The sequence below is a fragment of the Myxine glutinosa genome, chromosome 6 (assembly GCF_964187855.1).
Source record: "Myxine glutinosa chromosome 6, kmMyxGlut1.1, whole genome shotgun sequence".
Taxonomy (NCBI): Eukaryota; Metazoa; Chordata; class Myxini; order Myxiniformes; family Myxinidae; genus Myxine; species Myxine glutinosa.
In genome coordinates, this window is record NC_136266.1 from 114,681,875 (window position 1) to 114,689,100 (window position 7,226).

Here is a 7,226-nt window from a genome sequence, read left to right on the forward strand (position 1 = left end):
TCTCTCACCAGTCATGGCACCTCAGCAAAGGACTTCTGTGACTCACTGGGATTGACACAATCTGTCAATTTCCCGACCCGGATCTCAGCCAATGGAGTATCTTCTCTTCTAGATTTGGTTATGACAAACTTCCCTGCTAATGTCTGCTGCTCTTCTTCTGCTCCAATCGGTTCTTCTGATCTTGTGCTTGTCAAAGTGGACATCTCTCTGGCCATTCTCAGAGAGCCTCCTCAGCATCGACGAGTCTGGCATTTCACTCAGGCCGACTGGGGCGGTCTTCAAGCAGCCATCAATCGTCTGGATTGGTCTCCCATCTCCACTGCCTCTGACATCAATTATTCCTGGGAATTCTTACAAAGCAAACTGCTCTCTCTCATGCACAGATTTATCCCATCTCGTCTTCAGTTGTCTTACCCTTCCACCCGTCCATGGTACACTGAATCTTGTGGTGAGGCAGTTGCCCTGAAACAACTTGCCCTTGCCTCTTGGAAGGCTAATCCAACTGAAGGCAATCTCAGTTCCTTCCACCAAGCTCGGAACAAGTGTGTGTCTGCCCTCAGGAGTGCCAGGAAGCACTATCTCTCCACACCGAAGAATGAACTCTCAAACCTGTCTCCTTCCTCCAAATCCTGGTGGCGTCTGGTCAAATCCGTTTCTGGTGTTTGTTCCCCCTCCATCCCCTCCCTTACCTCAAATGGCCACACAGTTGACATCGCACGTGACAAAGCCGAATGCCTCAACTCTGTGCTTGCCTCAAAATCTTTAGTCCCAAACCCATCTCTCTCTGTTCCCACCTTTCCCAGTCGAACCCAACTGCTCCTGGACTCTGTGTCCTTCTCTCCTGACAAGGTGGAGGAGTTTTTGTCTAACCTCGACTCTGATTCTGCAACTGGACCAGACGGCATCAGCCCATGGGTCCTAAAATCCTGCTCTGCCGCTCTATCTCACCCTCTCTCTGTTCTTTTCACCCTCTCTTTTGCTCAAGGTCATCTGCCAGCATCCTGGAAATCAGCAAACATTACCGCTTTACACAAAAAGGTGCAAAAACAGATCCTTGCAACTACAGACCAATCAGCCTGCTCCCCATTATCAGCAAAGTCATGGAATCCATCATTGCCTCGGATATGAAATCTTTCCTCTTCTCCAATGGCTTGATCTCTGATCATCAATTTGGTTTCAGACCAGGTCACTCTACTCTGGACATGCTGCTTCTGCTGTCTCAACAATGGATGGAGGTCCTCAATGCCAAACAGGAAATCAGAGCTGTCTCCCTTGACATATCACGTGCCTTCGATACGGTCTGGCAAGCAGCTCTGCTCACCAAACTCTCCTCCTATGGTATCCATGGAAATCTCCATGCATGGCTTGCGGACTTCCTCTCTGGTCGTAGTCAACGTGTGGCCCTGAATGGATTTCTCTCATCTCCCCTTCCTGTTCAGGCTGGAGTTCCCCAAGGCAGTGTTCTGGGCCCTGTGCTTTTTCTGGTCTTTATCAATGATCTCTCCGACTCTCTGGAAAATCCTCTCTATCTCTTTGCTGATGACTCCACTCTCTGCCGCTCCATTCCTCTGCCCTCAGATCGGCAGTCTGCAGCCTCCTCACTCTCTGAAGACTTGGACAAAATCACAGACTGGTCAAACAAGTGGAACATGTCTTTCAATCCTGACAAATCTCACACTCTTACTATGTCTCTCCGAAAAGATCGACTGGACAACCCTCCCATCTACTTTCTCAACAATCCTCTCCAAGAAGTTCTGTCGCTCAAGCTTTTGGGTCTCACTATCTGCCATGATCTTTCTTGGGAAAACCACATTTCCAAGCTGGCCTCCAAAGCCAGTCGCCGACTGGGCATCCTCCGTTGTGCGAAGTCCTTCCTCGGCACACTTGAGCTCCTCACCACATACAAGGCTTTCATCCACAGCTCAATGGAATACTGTTCTCCCCTATGGGCCGGTGCTCCTGCCTCACACCTAGCTCGGCTTCACGCTGTTGAAACCAAAGCTTTCAGAATTATTGGAATCTCCTGCGATGAAGCTATCTCTGAGGGCCTTTCACTCACTCACCGCAGGCAGGTAGGTGGTCTTTCTGTCTTCTCCCGACTCCTCTCCGGCCTTGCACCCCCAGCTCTCTCTGTGCTCTGTCCCCTAAATATTCCTACAGGTCGCAAAGATCTGCCTGCAACCCTCTTATGGTTAAACTGCCAAAATCAAGACTCTCTGCTCACCTTCACTCCTCTTTTCTCCCGCCTCTGGAACAAACTCCCTCATTCTCTTCAATCCCACTCGTCCCTCCAGGTCTTTAAAACGGCTGTTCACCATCTCTTATCTTCCCCAATCCAAAACCTTGATCTTTTCTACCCCCACTAATTTCACCCCAAATCCACTTTTTTGAGGTGACTTTTGTCTTCTTTCCTGGAAGTGCTGGAAGAAGAAGATCCTGGAAGAAGAGATCTTGGAGACAGCGGCATGGATTCTCGAAGCTCCACACGGTCTCCACGTTTTCAAAGTTAAGTCTGTTCACAATTGTATTTTGTCGAAACTGTATTTATCTTTCGGTGTGTGAAGTTATAGTGTGCACCTTGGAAGTTTCTCAGTGTTTATCTTTCATAAATTAATCATCTGTTTGCCGCGTCGCGAGCAAGGCCTTTGCCGCGTCGCGTGCGATTTGAAATCGAAGTTAAGTTATTGTTCCCATTTGTATTTTCGTTATAACTGTATTTATTTTATGGTGTGTGTACGTATATTGTGTCCCGAGGAAGATTTTCGGTGCAAATCTTTCATACCTGTATTGAAAATCGTGGTAATTCGTGTCGTGTCTTGAGGTTGAGGCCTTGTGCAGTGTTCAACCTTGAGGCTTTGTTTATCTCTCAGCTGTCCGTCGTTTGTGCTCCAATAACTTTCGTTCTCTGTTTTCCCAGTCTTTTCACCCCATAGCCTACTTCCTTGTGTAAATCTCAACTCAAAAACAACAAACAAAAAAAAACATTTCCTTCTCTGTTCTCATTCGTTTATTCATTCTTATTCGTTCGTTCGCTCTTCGACCACGTGTTTCTCCCCCATTTCCCCAGATAGTTTTCACTGTTATTAACCTTCAATGTTTACACTTTCCCCTCAAGTTATGTATTACGTCATATATTATAACACCTTTTTCTTCTTCTTCTTTAAAAGGCTGCTTTCGACTTGCTCACCAAATCTATTCATCCCCCAAAAAAATTCCATCTCCTATAGTGCCTTTTTTCTACATTCCCTAAACTCTCCTGCACTCCATCCTCCATCCAGCGTCCTTAAACGTATTTTTAACTCGAAGGTCACAAGAAACTCATTTTGCAATAAATGTTCATTTCCCATTCATTGTACACTTTCTAATTTCAAATCTCACCCCTCCCCTCCAAATCTTCCCCATAACCCCTCCCCTCCAAATCTTCCCCATCACCCCTCCCCTCCAAATCTTCCCCATCACCCATCCCTTTCAAATCTTCCCCCTTTCCCCTCCCCTCCTAATCCTCCCATCACCCATCCCTTTCAAATCTCCCCTCTTGCCCCCTCCCTCCTAAACTACCCCCTCACCCCTCCCCCTCGCCCCTCCCCTCCTAGACTCCTCCCTCACCCCTCCCCTCCAAATCTCCCCCATATCCCATCCCTTTCAAATCCCTCCCCTTGTCCCTTCCCTCCCAAACTCCCCCCTCACCCCTCCCCTTCAAATCTCCCCACCCTCATTTCTTCTCAATTTCCCCCCTCTCACTCCCCCTCCTCAAAGCGTCCTCCCTGCTTCTTCCCCCTTCCAACTCTCACCTCCATCACCCCCAACCTTCTGCCTCGCTCTTCCCCCGCCTCAAATAACACCTCATTGTGCCTCACCCAATCACCATCAAACCTTTTGTCCACCTCATCCTTCCCTTTCTCCGAGCTATTCCGAAATCTCTGACACACCTTCAACAGCTCTCCCTACCTCTTCCACCTCTTACCCTACCCCTCCTCCCCCCTGTTCTGTATCCGATGCTCCCCCTTCCTCTTCATTAACGGTCTGGACCTCAAACATCCGGGGCCTTCGTTCAAACTTAACTGATCTCTCCATACAGGTTGCTTCTGTCAAACCAGACGTGATCTGCTTAACAGAAACTTTCCTCCTTCATGATGTCTCTGATTCCTTAGTATCTCTCCCGGGTTAGTCCCTCCTCCGGTATGATAGACCTGAGCCTCGTCCTGGAGGTGGGGTTGCTATCTTTATCAAAAACTCTCTTCCTCACTCGCCCTGCACTGCACTCTCTCCACCTCACCCCCAGGAATACCTCTGGCTACGGCTTCCCCTTCGCTCCCACCTCTTGTTCATATGTGTGTTGTACCGTCCACCTAACAGTGATGACTCCATCTACATCTCGCTGTCTGATAATATGGACCAACTTCTATCTACTCATCCCAACTCTCTCTTCCTCATATGTGGTGATTTCAACTGTCATCATGCCAGTTGGCTGGGTGTGGGTACCTCTCTCACCAGCCGTGGCTCCTCAGCAAAGGACTTCTGCGACTCACTGGGACTGACACAATCTGTCAATTTCCCAACTCGGATCTCAGTCAACGGAGCATCTTCTCTTCTGGACTTGATTTTGACTAACTTCCCTGAAAATGTCTGCTGCTCTTCTTCTGCTCCAATCGGATCATCTGATCATGTCCTTGTTAAAGTGGACATCTCTCTGACCATTCTCAGGGAGCCTGCTCAGCGTCGACGAGTCTGGCATTTCAATCAGGCCAACTGGCACGGTCTTCAAGCAGCCATCAATCATCTGGACTGGTCTCCCATCTCTACCACCTCTGACATCAACTCATCCTGGGAATTCTTCCAAAGTAAATTGCTCTCTCTCATGCACAGATTTATCCCATCTCGTCTTCAGTTGTCATACCCTTCCTCCCGTCCATGGTACACGGAATCTTGTGGTGAGGCTGTTGCCCAGAAACAACTTGCCTTCGTCTCCTGGAAAGCAAATCCAACGGAAGGAAATCTCATTTCCTTTCACAAAGCCCGAAACAAGTGTGTGTCCACCCTCAGGAGAGCCAGGAAACAATATCTCTCCGTTCTCAAGACCGAACTCTCTTATCTGTCTCCCTCTTCCAAATCCTGGTGGCGTCTGGTCAAATCCGTTTCTGGTGTTTGTTCGCCCTCCATCCCCTCCCTTACCTCAAATGGCTACACAGCTGACTCCGCACGTGAAAAAGCTGAATGCCTCAACTCTGTGTTTGCCTCTAAATCTTGTGTCCCAAACCCATCCCTCTCTGTACCCACCATACCCAGTCGTACCCAGCTGCTCCTGGACTCCGTGTCCTTTCCTCCTGACAAGGTGGAAAAGTTTCTGTCAACCCTCGACTCTGATTCTGCAACTGGACCCGACGGCATCAGCCCACGGGTCCTAAAATCCTGTTCTGCCGCTCTATCTCACCCTCTCTCTGTTCTCTTCACCCTCTCTTTTGCTCAAGGTCAACTGCCATCTGCTTGGAAATCAGCCAACATCACCGCTTTGCACAAAAAAGGTGCAAAAACAGATCCTAGCAACTACAGACCAATCAGCCTTCTCCCAATTATCAGCAAAGTCATGAAATCCATCATTGCTTCGGATATGAAATCTTTCCTCTTCTCCAATGGCTTGATCTCTGATCATCAATTTGGTTTCAGACCAGGTCACTCTACTCTGGACATACTGCCTCTGCTGTCTCAACAATGGATGGAGGTCCTCAATGCCAAACAGGAAATTAGAGCTGTCTCCCTCGACATATCACGTGCCTTCGATACCGTCTGGCACCCCGCTCTGCTCACCAAACTCTCCTCCTTTGGTATCCATGGAAATCTCCACGCACGGCTGGCGGACTTCCTCTCTAGTCGTCCGGAATGGGTTTCTCTGTGGCCTCTTTCTCTGTGGAACGTGTGGCCCGGAATGGGTTTCTCTCATCTCCTCTTCCTGTTCAGGCTGGAGTTCCCCAAGGCAGTGTTCTGGGCCCTGTGCTTTTTCTGGTCTTCATCAATGATCTCTCTGACTCTCTTGAAAATCCTCTCTATCTCTTTGCTGATGACTCCACTCTCTGCCACTCCATTCCTCTTCCCTCAGAACAGCAGTCTGCAGCCTCCTCACTCTCTGAAGACTTGGACAAAATCACAGACTGGTCAAACAAGTGGAACATGTCTTTCCATCCTGACAAATCTCACACTCTTACTATGTCTCTCCGAAAAGATCGACTGGACAACCCTCCCATCTACTTTCTCAACAATCCTCTCCAAGAAGTTCTGTCGCTCAAGCTTTTGGGTCTCACTATCTGCCATGATCTTTCTTGGGAAAACCACATTTCCACGCTGGCCTCCAAAGCCACTCGCCGACTGGGCATCCTCCGTCGTGCGAAGTCCTTCCTCGGCACACCTGAGCTCCTCACCACATTCAAGGCTTTCATCCGCAAGCTCAATGGAATACTGTTCTCCCCTATGGGCCGGTGCTCCTGCCTCACACCTAGCTCGGCTTCACGCTGTTGAAACCAAAGCTTTCAGAATTATTGGAATCTCCCGCGATGAAGCTATCTCTGAGTGCCTTTCACTCACTCACCGCAGGCAGGTAGGTGGTCTTTCTGTCTTCTACTGACTCCTCTCCGGCCTTGCACCCCCAGCTCTCTCTGTGCTCTGTCCCCCAAATATTCCTACAGGTCGCACAAGATCTGCCAGCAACCCTCTGATGGTTAAACTGCCGAAATCTCGGCTCTCTGCTCACCTTCACTCTTTCATTCCTCTTTTATCCCGCCTCTGGAACAAACTCCCTCACTCCCTTCAATCCCACTCCTCCCTCCAGATCTTTAAAACAGCTGTTCACCACCATCTCTTATCTTCCCCCATCCAAAACCTTGATCTTTTCTACCCCCGCTAATTCACCCCAGATCCACCTTGTTTGAAATTCCAACTTCTTTCCTGGAAGTCCTGGCAGTGTCCACATGTTTTATACCTCTCCCACCCCACCCTTCCCATGCCCCCCCCCCAAAGCCCTCGCCCTCTCTCAGATCTCTCGATGTCTCCATGTCTCTCGGTCCCTGCTCTCAAATGTTGTGTTTGTGTCCTTCCCCCTCTCTCCCCATCTTGTCTACCGCTCCCGATGTTATATGTTTTATGTGTCGGTTTGTCTTTCTGTGTGATTAATGTTCGCTCTTTCACGAGCCTCGATCTTGTATACAACAACAACAACAAAAAAAAAGAAGTCCTTG